This window comes from Cololabis saira, chromosome 20 (genome assembly GCF_033807715.1).
Source record: "Cololabis saira isolate AMF1-May2022 chromosome 20, fColSai1.1, whole genome shotgun sequence".
Classification (NCBI taxonomy): domain Eukaryota; kingdom Metazoa; phylum Chordata; class Actinopteri; order Beloniformes; family Belonidae; genus Cololabis; species Cololabis saira.
In genome coordinates this window covers 197,972-212,503 of record NC_084606.1, presented here as the reverse complement: position 1 = coordinate 212,503, position 14,532 = coordinate 197,972, and the positions used below count along the sequence as shown (strand labels likewise).

General features: G+C 40.6%; 1 protein-coding gene and 1 non-coding gene across 2 annotated transcripts in view; one reads left to right on the top strand and one right to left on the bottom strand.

Annotated features, from left to right (window-relative positions):
- The window catches only part of LOC133420886 (interferon-induced very large GTPase 1-like), a 67,886-nt gene that overhangs the window by 30,187 nt on the left and 23,167 nt on the right, over positions 1-14,532 (top strand). The gene's annotated exons all lie outside the window — the stretch shown is intronic.
- trnat-ugu (transfer RNA threonine (anticodon UGU)) lies at positions 12,646-12,719 on the bottom strand. The gene has a single exon. It is a non-coding gene; the product is annotated as a tRNA-Thr (tRNA).

Here is a 14,532-nt window from a genome sequence, read left to right as displayed (position 1 = left end):
TGCCTCTGCTGCTTCCCAGCTGTGATACAGAACAGTGTACGCTCATGCTGTGGGCCATGAGAGACATTGTCAAGAAGTACAGACCTCCAACTCTTTCACAATCCAAGGGTTTCATTGAAGAGAGAATAGTTGATTCTCAAGTTCCAATGATATCTTGTGTGAGACTGGGTATCTGCACCTTGTCAAAGTCAGAGATCCTCAATAAGCTTCTCAGCAATTCTCAGCAGTACCACGACACCTTTGTTCACCAAAACATGGAGGGTTGTGACAGTCCAAAGAGAATATCCAACGGACTGACAGAAATCACCTGGTACCTTCCTGGTGGGAACAAAGACATCGATCTTTTCAATAAACCAGTGGCTGTTGCTAATCTTCATGGGGATATTACTTCATTTGAAACACAATACTCCTTTCTGTGTCAGACATCTGCAGCAGTCTTCGTGTTCTTTGACCATTTGGGCTCTGAGTGCAAAATTCTTGCTAACCAGAACCAGAAAGCTCAGATCTTCTTGGTGGGAAACAGTGAGAGCAAGAACTTCAGCTTAGAAACACTAGAAAACGTAGCAACTGCATTGGATTTGACTAAAAACAACATTATTATTAAGACAAAACAGAAAAATGATGCAGATTTTATCAAATGTTTGAGGAAAAAAGTGAGTGATGTAGTTGAGAAACCACAGATGAAGATACCAATAGCAAATATGGCTGACATTGCTCATGAACTGGGAATCCTGGTTGATGAAGACTCTCCAGAGTGTCAGGCTGGAAAGGAAAACGCAGATGCCATCACTGAAAAAATTCATGATCTCCTTCAGTATAAAGAACAACAACTTCCTTTGCAAGGACAAATATGGAAGGAACTGACTCACTTAGAAAAAGAGGAATTTCGCCTTCAAAAAGTTGGATCTTTGAACATAGAAATGTACAAAAGCGACCTTGAGCAGCAGATGGAGGAACTGCGGAAAAAGCAGAACTCTTATGATTTGTCCCCAGCAATGGCAAGCTTCATCAATGCAATATCCAGACCAGGAATAGAAAGATGTTATTTCCTGAAATGGATGCGAATGAACCTTGATAACGTCTCTCGTTTAAAACTTTCTGCACTAAGAGAGCTGTACAAAGAAAAGTGCAAAGATTCTGCAAACAAAGAGGAGGTGAAAGAAATTGTCAGACAACTTTCCAACAGCTCTCTGGGGACTGAACATTTCTTCCGTGAAATGGGTCTGATCTATGAAGCTTCCCTCTCACTTCCAGAAACAGACCCATCACGTCAACAATTTCAACATCTGCCCAAACTCTGTGCACAGTTGCTGCTTGATGGGTTTCCTCTTGAACTTGTTGATGGAGATGCATCCAACATACCTCTGAGATGGGTGAGTGACGTTCTCACTCAGCTGAATCACTTGGTGTCTCCAAAGAACAAAATACGGGTAGTTACAGTTCTTGGAGTTCAGAGCACTGGAAAGTCCACTCTCCTGAACACCATGTTTGGAGTGCAGTTTGCAGTCAGCAGTGGTCGATGTACTCGCGGTGCCTTCATGCTGCTCATCAGACTCAATGAAGACGTCAAAAGAAAATTTTGCTATGACTTCATGGTGATCATTGACACCGAGGGCTTTAAGTCACCAGAACTTGCTCAACTGGACAACAGCTATGAGCATGACAGTGAGCTTGCAACGCTTGTGGTGGGGCTGAGTGATATCACCATTATCAATATTGCTATGGAGAATTCAACTGAAATGAAGGACATTCTGCAAATATTGGTTCATGCTTTCCTCCGGATGAAGGAGGTGGGAAAAAAACCAAGATGTCAGTTTGTTCATCAAAATGTTTCTGATGTTTCTGCTCATGAGAAGAACCTACGAGACAGGAAACTGCTCCTGGAACAGTTAAATGAGATGACCCAAGCAGCAGCCAGAATGGAAAAGAGAGAGGAGAACAAAAGCTTCACTGATGTGATGGAGTACAGTCCAGACACTGGGAACTGCTACGTTCCTGGACTCTGGAATGGAAACCCACCAATGGCGCCAGTCAATGTGGGGTACAGCCAGACTTTATACGAGCTCAAGAAGAACATCATCCAACAACTGGGAGAGGGTGTATCATCTGCTAATGATGTATTGGAGTTTAAAAAGTGGATGACCAGTCTGTGGAATGCTGTGAAGCACGAAAACCTCATCTTCAGCTTCAGAAACAGCCTCGTAACTGATGCATACATGAAGCTCTGCACAGAGTTCAATAAATGGGAGAGGGAATTCAAGAAAGCAATGCACAGCTGGATTAGCAACGCAGAAACAAAGATTTCTAACTTTGGTACAGATGCTGCAAAGTCTCAAAAATCTGATATGAAAGAATTTCTTACTCAGTTAAAATGTGAAGCGACCACAGAGCTGTCTGAATGGGAGAAGAAGCTCCTTGACAATCTGGAGGAATACTTCAAGCAGAGAGATGGACATGTCTATCTGGTTGAAGGACACAAAGAGGAATTTAAAAACAGTGCAAAGAGGCTTCATCGAGAATTGGAGAATTCTGTCGTAAATCAGCTCAGAGCAGCTGATATCAAACGAAGACAGAAAGAAGTCGACAAAATCAAGGAGAACCACACAAAAGAAATAGAAAAGGCAGTAGGTGAATTAATTAGTGAGTGTCGAAAGAAAAAAATCCAAATGACAGACGAAGAGTTAAACAAAGAGTTTGATAGGATGTGGAGTGAAACACTGAGGAAGATGTCTTTCTCTGAACTAAAACCCACAGATGTCTTCACAGACGTTAGCCACTATCTGAGAGAAAATGTTTCATACAAGGGGAGTCATGCATGTGAACTCCTGAGTAAAAAACCTCTCCAAGAGTGTGGGTTGGAGCCTTTCATATACAAACCTGAAGGATTATTAAAAGACCTAACACACACAGTCAGGTATTGGTTTAATCGTCAAGATCTTGTAAATCCCAGACAAAAAGTGGCTGACAACATCATAGCTGCTTGCCAAGACTCTGTAACAGACAAAAAGAAAAGAAAAACCAACTACCACAATACCTACATCCAGGAGATCCTTCGCATCATTGATGAAAGGCTGAACAATGCTGATGTTTACACAGACATTGAGTTTGAAGTTTCTCTAAAGCAGCACATCTGTGCAGTTGCAGCCAGAAACTTTCAGAGAATGCATGAAGACTTCATACAAGCAAATGACCCCATTATCCTTCTGGATAAAAACAAGGAAAAGTTCTGTCTAGATTTCAAAGATGTTTTCCACCAACGAGACCAGTGCCAGAAGAAGGCTGAAGAGTTCACAGAACAATGTCTGAAACCGGCTGTTGAAGACTTTGTCTACCGTTCTCTGGGTCCGAATATCACAGACGAAGTGATGAGAAGTCAAGCTTTCAGCACACGAACCTCCTTCCAGGGTTCAGTTCTGATGTATTTGCTGTCTAGGAAAGACTTCAACAGCTATCTGAGCTGCATTAGAAATTATGAGAATTATGTAAAAAAATGGATACTTGGACAAATAAAGGAGCACTTCTCTGATGAAACTAAAACATATAGGTATGAGGAAGAATATCTCAAGTCGAGCATCAAAAATATAAAGGACGCCATGGAAAAGGCCAAATCAGAGAAGAGTGCTGACCTGAAGACATTTGTTGAACGCATCTGCAAAGAACTCAGTGATAAACTGGTCATTTCCCAGGATGCTCTTGGTGCCTTCATGATCCTGAACAACGCTGACCGGGAGCAGTTTGCTGGTTGGTTAACCGAGTCTGTGGAGAAGATGGAAGAAACTCTTAAGAAGAAGTTTATAGACACAACCTTGGAGAGAAAACTAGAACATCTCCGTGTGAATCCTCAGACTGAGCTTTTCAACAGAGTAGTTGGTTGTGGGAAACAGTGTCCGTTCTGTAAAGTTCCCTGTGAAGCAGGAGGACGCAAACATGAAGAACACTTTGCTTCCCTGCATCGACCAAGAGGTCTGGGTAGACACAGTGGTGTCAGTTCAGAAAAACTTGTAACTGACGTTTGCACATCTCTTGTGTTCAGTGACACCAGCTTTCGCTGCAGCGCCACCAACATGAAAGATCATCCTTACAAGTCTTACAGGAAAATCTTCCCAGACTGGCACATCCCTCCTGATGGGAGTCTTGAGGCATCAGACTTCTGGAAATATGTGATGAACAAGTACAACAAGAAGTTTGCTGAAGCATATGAGGCAGAGCCAGCTGACATTCCTGAAACTTGGAAGAAAATTACAAAACAACAGGCAAAAGCAAGCCTAAAAAACTCATTTAACATCAGCTGAAACTGATTATATTCAACCTCACTCTCTTTGATGGTGAAAGTGAAGCTTCCACTCTGGATGTTGTGTCTTTTTAATGTTCTTAAAGTTTCTTTATTAACAACTTCAAGTTTGGTAACACATATAGATTGGAAATCGAAAAGGTTTAGAAAATACTGATATGGAAAAACTGATCAATGTGGTTTTCTTTTATCTACATTTTCTTATAACAATAAAAAGTCATCTGATTTACATTTTTGTGCAACTATTTCTTGTCATTAAATCATTTCTTACATTCTTACAATATTTACCAAATCAAAGTAAAGATTTTCTTTAGTTTTTAAATGTTGAATGACAAGTTTTATTTTTACTTTTTTTTGTTAAAAACATTGTCATGTGATTGAGTTTATTCTTCTTTTTGATCACTTTTGGAGCAGCAGAGGTTTTAAAAGTAAACATGATATTTACTCAGTTACACCTGAAATGACTGACTGAAATGAAATGTTTGTTTTAATACAAATCTCACATTATAAAATAAGTCGAATGCTTTTCTGATTTCTCATTCCAGAATGTAAAGCATTACGATCATGACTGTACTTACTTTTTGGCATAATTACATATGCTTTCTTTTCATCTTTTCTTTTTTTATTAGCTTTCAAAGTACAACAACTACTTTGTTGAAGTACATCATTATAAAGTGGACTTTACAGTATTTTGGAGAAATAGCAAAGAAAATGTTCAAGAGTAAACAATGATCACTGTAAACAGCCTTCATCACTTGTGTTTAAAATCTTTTCACTGGTGAATATTTTACTCTTATTTGATTTTTCATAATGTTAAAGAAAATCCCTGACTGATCTCTAAATGTCTGTTAAATATTGTCAGTATATGTGGATACTTAATCATCAGAAGTAAATAACTAGTTAGTTTTCATCTTTACTTGTGTGTAACGTGACTAATAAAGGTTTATGCTTTCAGTCTAACTTGTGTTTTGTGTCGTCATTAAAAATAAATCCTGTGTCTCATATTTGAACATATAATCTCAGTGTCTCACTTTCATGGATCTCTCAGAATTAGTCCACATCCGTGACGCCTCACAGCTCAACTTATTGAACAGTTGCAGGATTTAAAGAGTATTAAATCCTAATTTAATCAATTCTGAGTCCTGACCTGTGACCTGCGTGTCACCTCCTTCTCCACTACTTCATGTTACCAGCTTTAATCACACATTACATAACGTTGAGCGACTCACTTAACAACACACTTCAGGATCACTTAGACCCGTTAGTTAAGCTTTGTTCATCTGAGACCAGGGGCCTGTACTACGAAGCGGGATTTGGGGTTAGCGAGGTAACTTCAGGTTTAACCCTGGGTTTTCAGGACTACGACGGTGGTTCACTTCTTACCGGGGTACATCGCCATGGTAACTTATGCTGAACAGCTAACCTGCTCCGGAGCAGGTTATGTTCGAGATACAGATCGCCGGGTATAAAAGCACCGCCCACTGACCAATCAGCTCTCTTGGAAAATGGCATGCCCTTTCGAAGAGAATCCAGTGGAGCTCGGTGCGCGGATCGTGAGAGGATCCCTCCGAAGAGAACGCGTATTCAGGGACCACCAAAACCCCTTTGCTTTCCCTGATGAGTACCTGTATGAACGATCCAAGAAAAAAAGGAAAAAAAGAAAAAAGAGGTGGAGGAGAAAATAAAAAATCAATCAATCAATGAATAAATAAAACAAATCATCACCCAAAATCCGATGTACAGTCAATCCAAAACTAATACCAATTAAATAAATAAATCAAGAAGAAATGAAAAAGAAGATGCATTTGTAAGAGGATAGCAAAAAAGGGATTTTCAATTTCGTCCCTCGAACATTCTGAGAAGTCACTTTAAAATACTAAACACCCCCCTCCTGAAAAAATAAAAAATTAAATAAAATAAATAAAAAAACCCAATTCTTTGGTACAGCATCAGCACAAGTTATCGGTCAACAACAATAGTTATAGAACCAATATATACAGGACTGTCTCAGAAAATTAGAATATTGTGATTTTCTGTAATGCAAACACAAAAACAAAAAAAATGTCATACATTCTGGATTCATTACAAATCAACTGAAATATTGCAAGCCTTTTATTATTTTAATATTGCTGATCATGGTTTACAGTTTAAGATTAAGATTCCCAGAATATTCAAATATATGTTTATATCCCTATGAATTTACACATTTATACAGTCAGCGATCTTTTGCCAGCTGTCTTTCCTGCATTTTGCAGCTGCAACTGTGTTGCTTTTTGCCTGTATTATATGCCTATACTCATCATATTTCCGTAAAATTATTGTTTGCTCTTCGCTACTGAAATAAGCGGCTCTGACAGCGGACTTCTCCATGCTTGCGATTGGTCATGCGCTGAAAACACCGCCCCTTTTATGTGCACGCGCTCATATCCAGATTGGAGAAACCTGGGTTGATATACCGAGTTGATAACCACCGTCGTGTGACCGCTTAGCGTGATTGCAATTGTCCCGCTTAGTGAATCTGGATAAGGAAAAGATATCCTGGATATGTTGAACTTGCTTCGTAGTACAGGCCCCAGGGGTCCGTTTCACAAAGCAGGTTCAACAAACTCTGAGTCTAATCCTGAACTCTTAGTTGATCTACTCTGAGATCAGAAACTCTGAGTGTTCGGTTCCAGAACAGCGGTTTAGAGGTAATTTACTCAACTCTAAGTAGTTTCACCTGGAGTTAAGCTCGTGAACCACAACTATCAAAAGCCAGTATCAATTGAGCCCCGATTCGACGATTCACCATGGCAACCGCCCGGCGACAACAAAAGATCCACATACTTTTTCTTTTTTTTTAAACTTTATTTAACATTTCAATTTACAAAATCCCTTTGAGGAAACATTAGTTTGCATCTGAAGATCCACATACTTCACGCCACTGGAGTTAGAAGTGTTAATACGTGCGTATGGCGAGTATGAGAGCATATTTCAGAAAAAAAGAACAGCTGCAGCAGCAAAGGAGAGATTTGGCGTTGGCGAAAGTTGCTGCAGTCAATGTGTAAGTTTGAATGCAGTATTCATTTAACATTTAAGCACACTGTCTTATAATATTACAGATGAAAACAGTGGTGGAATGGTATTGAATGACATTTTATTGTCATTTAGATCAGGGGCAGCCGCCACACCTCGGCTTCAGGGGAAAATGTAAATGTTTTTTTTTTTTTTTATACATTAATGGAATATCTCTGTGTCTATTTATATTGATTTATTCTTTTACTTAATACATATAAAATAACTACAAATGCATATCAGAACAACATGATGGATTTCACTAGGTATTATCTTTCCCAACACTTGTGGTCACTATCAGTCTCGTTTTTAGCGCGCTCTGGGGTCCGTTTCACAAAGCAGGTTTAGTGAAAACTCTGAGTCTGTTAACCCTGAAATGAGGGAAACCCTGAGTTTTCCGTTTCACAAAGGGAGGTAACTCAAACCAGAGAAAGAGGAGTAACTCTAGCCTGTTTCACAAAGAGAGGTAACTTAAGCTCTCGGTCAGTTACCGTAGTAACAGACTCTCTGAACCTAACCTGGTCAGTTACCGTAGTAACAGACTCTCTGAACCTAACCTGGTCAGTTACCGTGGTAACAGACTCTCTGAAATAAACCTGGTCGGGACCAGGTTAGGTTCAGCGAACCTGGAGTTTCTCTCTGTCTCCTCCCTCAGTGGCGTCAATTCAGCCAATGGGTCTTTACGCAATACACATCCGTTTTCTGCACCACGGACAGCAAGAGCAGAGTTAGAGAGCAGAAAAAGCTTATCTGACAAACGCAATTTAACTCGTTCACTTTATTCACTATGTCAGTGCAACAATATCACAGGGACATCCCAGTTTAACTTCAAACAGTTAAAGTCCAAATGCAAAAAGGAGAGGGAGAGTAAAAAAAAGTCAAATATTTCCCTTAAACATATGTATAAGAGGATTCTTACTTTGAGATGAACTTGCATAATTAATCCATCAGTGGCTAACAGCCTCGTTAATATATTCTGGACCCATCACTTGTCTTCTTTCTTTTTTTTTATTGCGTGGTTGTCTGCTTCCTTTTCATTTTTGTAAGTTAGTAACACTGCAGAGCGCACTAAAAACCAGATTGATTGCGACCGACCACCATCGTCAGGGACGCTGGGACATTTCAAGGTATGAGGGGGGTACAAGTGTTGGGAAAGATAATACCTACTGAAATCCATCATGTTGTTCTGATATGCATTTGTAGTTATTTTATATGTATTAAGTAATAGAACAAATCAATACAAATAGACACAGAGTAATTCCATAAATGTATTTAAAAAAAAAAACATTTACATTTTCCCCTGAAGCCGAGGTGTGGCGGCTGCCCCTGATCTAAATGACAATAAAATTTCATTTTTTTTTCCAAAATATGCTCTCATACTCGCCATATTCACGTATTAACACTTCTAACTCCAGTGGAGTGAAGTATGTGGACCTTGAGATGCAAACTAATGTTTCCTCAAAGGGACTTTGTAAATTGAAATGATAAATAAAGTTAAAAAGAAAAAAAAGAAAATGTACGTTGCTCTTTTGTGTCGCCGGTTGCCATGGTGAATCCTTGTATCAGCGCTCTACTGATGATGGCTTTTGATTTCCCTCACGCACGAGCTTAACTCCAGGTGAAACTACTTAGAGTTGAGTAAATTACCTCAAATCCGCTGTTCTGGAACCGAAAACTCAGAGTTTCTGATCTCAGAGTAGATCAACTAAGAGTTCAGGATTAGACTCAGTGTTTGTTGAACCTGCTTTGTGAAACGGACCCCTGACCTGTTCTGACCTGCTTTGTTCATCTGAGACCTGGGGTCCGTTTCACTCTTAGTTGATCTAATCTGAGATCGGAAACTCTGAGTTTCCGTTTCCAGAACAGCGGTTTAGAGTTAATTTACTCAACTCTAAGTAGTTTCACCTGGAGTTGAGCGCATGCACCACAACTATAAAAAGCCAGCATTAATGGAGCCCCGATACAAAGGTTCACCATGGTACCGGCGACAACAAAAGATCCACACACTTTTTCTTTTTTTTTTTAAACTTTATTTAACATTTCAATTTACAAAATCCCTTCATAACTACAAATGCATATCAGAACAACATGATGGATTTCACTAGGTATTATCCTTCCCAACACTTGTGGTCGCTATCAATCTCGTTTTTAGGGCACTCTGCAATGTTACTAACTTACAAAAATGAAAAGGAAGCAGACAACCACGCAATTAAAAAAAAAAAAAAAAAAAGACGTGATGGTCCAATGTTGCCCCAGCAGCAGAAGATATTATCGAGGCTGTAGCCACTGATGGATTAATTATGCAAGTTCTTTTTAAGGTAAGATATCAAATCACCCTACCCTCTTATAAATCTGTTTAAGGGAAATATTTGACTTTTTTTTACTCTCTCTCTTTCTCTCTTCTGATCCTCCCTCTCCTTTTTGCATTTGGACTTTAACTGTTTTGAGTTAAACTGGGATGTCCCTGTGATATTGTTGCACTGACATAGTGAATAAAGTGAACCGAATTAGTTAAATTGCGTAATTTGCGTTTGTCAGATACTTTTTCTGCTCTCTAACTCTGCTGCTTGCTGTCTGTGGTGCAGAAAACGGATTCGTATGTCGTAAAGGCCCATTGGCTGAAATGACGCTACTGAGGGAGGAGACGGAGAGAAACTCAGGGTTTATTGAAGTAAACCTGCTAGCGAGCAGGTTAGGTTCAGAGCGTCTGTTACTACGATAACTGACCAGGTTAGGTTCAGAGCGTCTGTTACTACGGTAACTGACCAGGTTAGGTTCAGAGCGTCTGTTACTACGGTAACTGACCGAGAGCTTAAGTCAGGGGTAGGCAATTCCGGTCCTCGAGGGCCGGTGTCCTGCATGTTTTAGATGTTTCCCTGCTTTAACACACCTGATTCTAATTAATCAACGTCATCAGCTTGTCATCCAGGGCTGCACGATTCTGTTGATGACACAGGTACTTTTATCACGGTGTGCTGAAGCAGGGTAACATCTAAGACATGCAGGACACCGGCCCTCGAGGACCAGAATTGCCTACCCCTGGCTTAAGTTACCTCTCTTTGTGAAACAGGCTAGAGTTACCTCTCTTTCTCTGGTTTGAGTTACCTCTCTTTGTGAAACAGGCTAAAGTTACTCCTCTTTCTCTGGTTTGAGTTACCTCCCTTTGTGAAACGGAAAACTCAGAGTTTCCCTCATTTCAGGGTTAACAGACTCAGAGTTTTCACTAAACCTGTTTTGTGAAACGGACCCCAGATGTCGAGCATCAGACTCTTAATCCGAGGGACCTGCATGTTTCCAAACAAGAATGTAACAATGTTAATGGCAGCAAAGTGGGATTTGTTCACTCTGAGCCAGGCCAAAAACTACTGAAAGTCCAGATTAAAGATGACGAGGAGGAAGCCGGGGAAGAAGCTGCAGCAGAACAATGTGAGAGATCAGGGATGAAGAAGAACAGGCTTCAGGCAGAAGGAGATCCAGATAGATGGAGGTCTCATCTTCCACCTCATTCATGGTTTTGCTAATGCTCCATCATCGTCTCCTACGGCACCAGGAGATGCTGGACCCGTCCACCTCCCACCTGTCTGTCTCTAGCATTCTCCTGGTACTTCACCACATGTTTAGCTGAAACCCAGCTGCTATCTCCACTTCCAGAAAACAGAAACATATTTTATCTGATTACGATCAGAGTATTGTTGTCCATGTAGACATCGGTGTTGACTGTTTGAGTTCATGTTCATAAAGACTGCTAACGTTCCCCCAACAAAGAAAACCTCACTCTTAAGGAGCCCAGCAGGACCTTTCTGTGTGGAGTTTGCATGTTCTCCCCGTGCTTGCGTGGGTTTCCTCCGGGTACTCCAGTTTCCTCCCACAGTCCAAAAACATGCATATTAGGTTAATTGATCATTCTAAATTGCCCGTAGGTGTGAGTGTGAGTGTGTCTGGTTGTTTGTGGGGACTGCGGGTGGAAACTAGCACATCTGCTAAACCCGGTGTATTTACACTGCTTAATGTAGTGTAGCCTATATTAATATGCATTGTCCCGTCTAAATAAACTTTGAAACTAACGCCCTCATGTTAGCTGCAATGGCTGGGAATTGAATCCCCGTCAAACAGCTGCAGGAGACGTCACAGTTTACCAGCATTACGACCAGATGAGCAGTCTCCATGTCAGGGACAGTAACTATTTGATGATGGTTTCTTCAATATCACAATCTACTTACCTCCATTTGTCCCTTAGCTCAGTGGTTCCCAACCTTTTTTCCTTGTTCCCCCCCTACTTGTGTCTAAGACCAGCCGGGCCCCCCGACCCGGACGTACTAGCAGCAAAAGAGTAAAGTTATTTGTTACAAACCTTTAATTGAAAAAATGAACATTAATTATGTTTTTTTGATACATTTCTCTTTGGTTTACCCTGTACTTTGTTTTTATCACCTTCCTTTTGTGTCACCAATGTATAAAATACACACACAAAATAATTGCAAGGACATAAAAATATTTCTGAAAAATGTCTCTTATAATATGAGAGCAACATTTTTTAACATTTTTCCTTTAACAACCTGTCGGAGTAGTAGTATGATTAAATGTTGAATAATGATATAATAATACGTTTTTAAGTTTTTATCCTGATAAATAACTAAAATGACCAAAATATATTTCTAAGTGGGTTTATACAGACTTGGATTACTGTATTCCATTAGGTGTGTTATTAGGATTTTTTATTTATTTAACATGTGTAAATATAATTTTTACAACTGCATATCCTCAAAGCAGACAAACTTTCGCCCCCCCTGCAGAGATCTCTGGCGCCCCCCCAGGGGGGGCCCGGACCCCAGGTTGGGAGACACTGCCTCAGCTCATGCAACAACGTCTTGATTACCGTCTTCATGTTTGCAGGTATATTCAGTTAGACATGTGGAAACAGCATCCTCTTAAAGAGACCATAGACTTGGAGAGGATTGATAATGACGATTGAGATTGTCATTTGAATGAACAGATCTCTCTCTTTGTACCCACTCCTGACTGGATAAAAGCTTTCTCAAGTTCCCCTGGCAGTGACGGTCAACGACTGTTCACTGATGAGCAATAATCACCTCAATATGAATGAGGGCTGGTAAATGTGATGAGTTCAGTCTGCTTTCTACTGCTTAGGAAATGTTACTACACTGTGAAACATTGTAAGTGTTGACAAACAGTTTATCCAACTGTGTGGAAAACCTAGAAATTGGATACTTTTTTCCACAAAGTACATGGTTTTAAACATTACAGGAGTTACATCCTTACCTTTGTCTTCATGAGTTTAAAGGCTCTGCTGGGATTTGAACCCAGGATCTCCTGTTTACAAGACAGGTGCTTTGACCAACTAAGCCACAGGGCCTCTGTGAAAGAGTCCAAACTTGTCAAAATAAACAAACTAATTGACACAACCAGTTCATTATACCATGAAGCAGCTTCATTCCACCTCACTGTGATATATTTAGAACACAAACCTGTTCCACTACTGTCCTGGCTTTATGTGAAGTAACAGAGCTATGAAGGATGGTAACTTTTATAGTTACTAGGGGTGTAACGGTACATGTATTTGTATTGAACCGTTCGGTATAGCGTGTTCGGTTCAGGACGGAGGCGTACCGAACGAGTTTCGGTACATATTAAGTAGAGGACCGCACGTTGTGGAGCAGAGCGCTGCTGCAGCTGCACATGCAGTTGCGCTCACACCGAGAAAGTATTAAGATTAAAGAAAAAAGCACTAACTAATGAAGAACTAAAGAGCTAAGCACATAATTGTGACAAGTCCAGTGTTTCCCCTACCATCGAGACCCCCCGCCAGGCCTAAAAAAAAAAAAAAACAATGATCATTTACGTTCATGAGTGGCTCTGCAGCTGTTCTGCAACGGGAGTCAACCTGCTTCGTTGCCTAGAAAAGTCTGAATTATGGTTCGGCGTTAAATCGACGCGTACCCTACGGCGTAGGCTACGGCGTAGGGTACGCAGCGACGTGCACCGTACGGCCGCTCGCCGCGTACCCTACGCCGTAGGATCTGCGTTGGTGTAACGCGGAACCATAAATCAGCCTTAACGATGCGAGTACCGCCGCTGAGAGCGCGGGCATATTATTATACATTATGGGATGTATAGAGTTTGTAGCCAGCCAATTATGGCGCCGGCCAAAAAAAGAAAAAATATCGCGGGCGACAGACAACATTATATAAAGAAATGTTTCTGCAGGTCCGTGTGTTTGTGTTTGCATGAGACGCTGCAGGGAAGCATGAAGGAAAAAACCGCCCGACGGCACACCATGCGTCCGCGGGGTCCTAGTGCCGGCACTCGTAGAGCCAATGTTATTTTGTGTGTGTGTAATAAACAACTAGCACGTTTATATTTTGCATTTTGTTTTCTTACTGTACCGAAAATGAACCGAACCGTGACCTCCAAACCGAGGTACGTACCGAACCAAGATTTTTGTGTACCGTTACACCCCTAATAGCTACCATATATGGTTACCTGGCCTGAAAAGGTTTCAGTTAAAGCAGGTCTTGTGTGTTCCAGCAAAGATCATATGTCGTCATTAGATTTGAATAACTTGAGACTTTAAACTGGTCTGATTTTTGCTGGAACCAGAATTATAATTCAGGCTTCAATTCTGCCAGTATGTGATCAATTATAACAAGTATATATATTATATTGTTGTCATTTTTATGTCAGTTTTATCTTCACTTGTCCCACAAGGTGGGGCACTCCAATTCTTCACGACCAAATGTGTATTTCTTTACGTGGTGTGTTTGACAGATTTGGTCCCAGTGGTGAAAAGGGAAAGAGCTTCCCCCAAAGTCAGGGATTGTGTGTCTGAGTCAGTACTGGAGTTGAGGGGGGAGGAGGAGGGATGGCATCCCCCCTGAAATAAAAACGGTCCAAATCATCCCCCCCTGAAATAAAAACGGTCCAAATCAACCCCCCTGAAATAAAAACGGTCCAAATCATCCCCCCTGAAATAAAAACGGTCCAAATCATCCCCCCCTGAAATAAAAACGGTCCAAATCATCCCCCCCTGTAAAACTGCCATCCCTCCTTTCCATCCATTATGTCATTTCATCAATGAATGTGGTTTTACTGCTATTTCAACATTTAGAGTCATCACCAGAAAAATAACACCAGAAAAATAACTTATTTGACAATTTTCACCTGTTTCA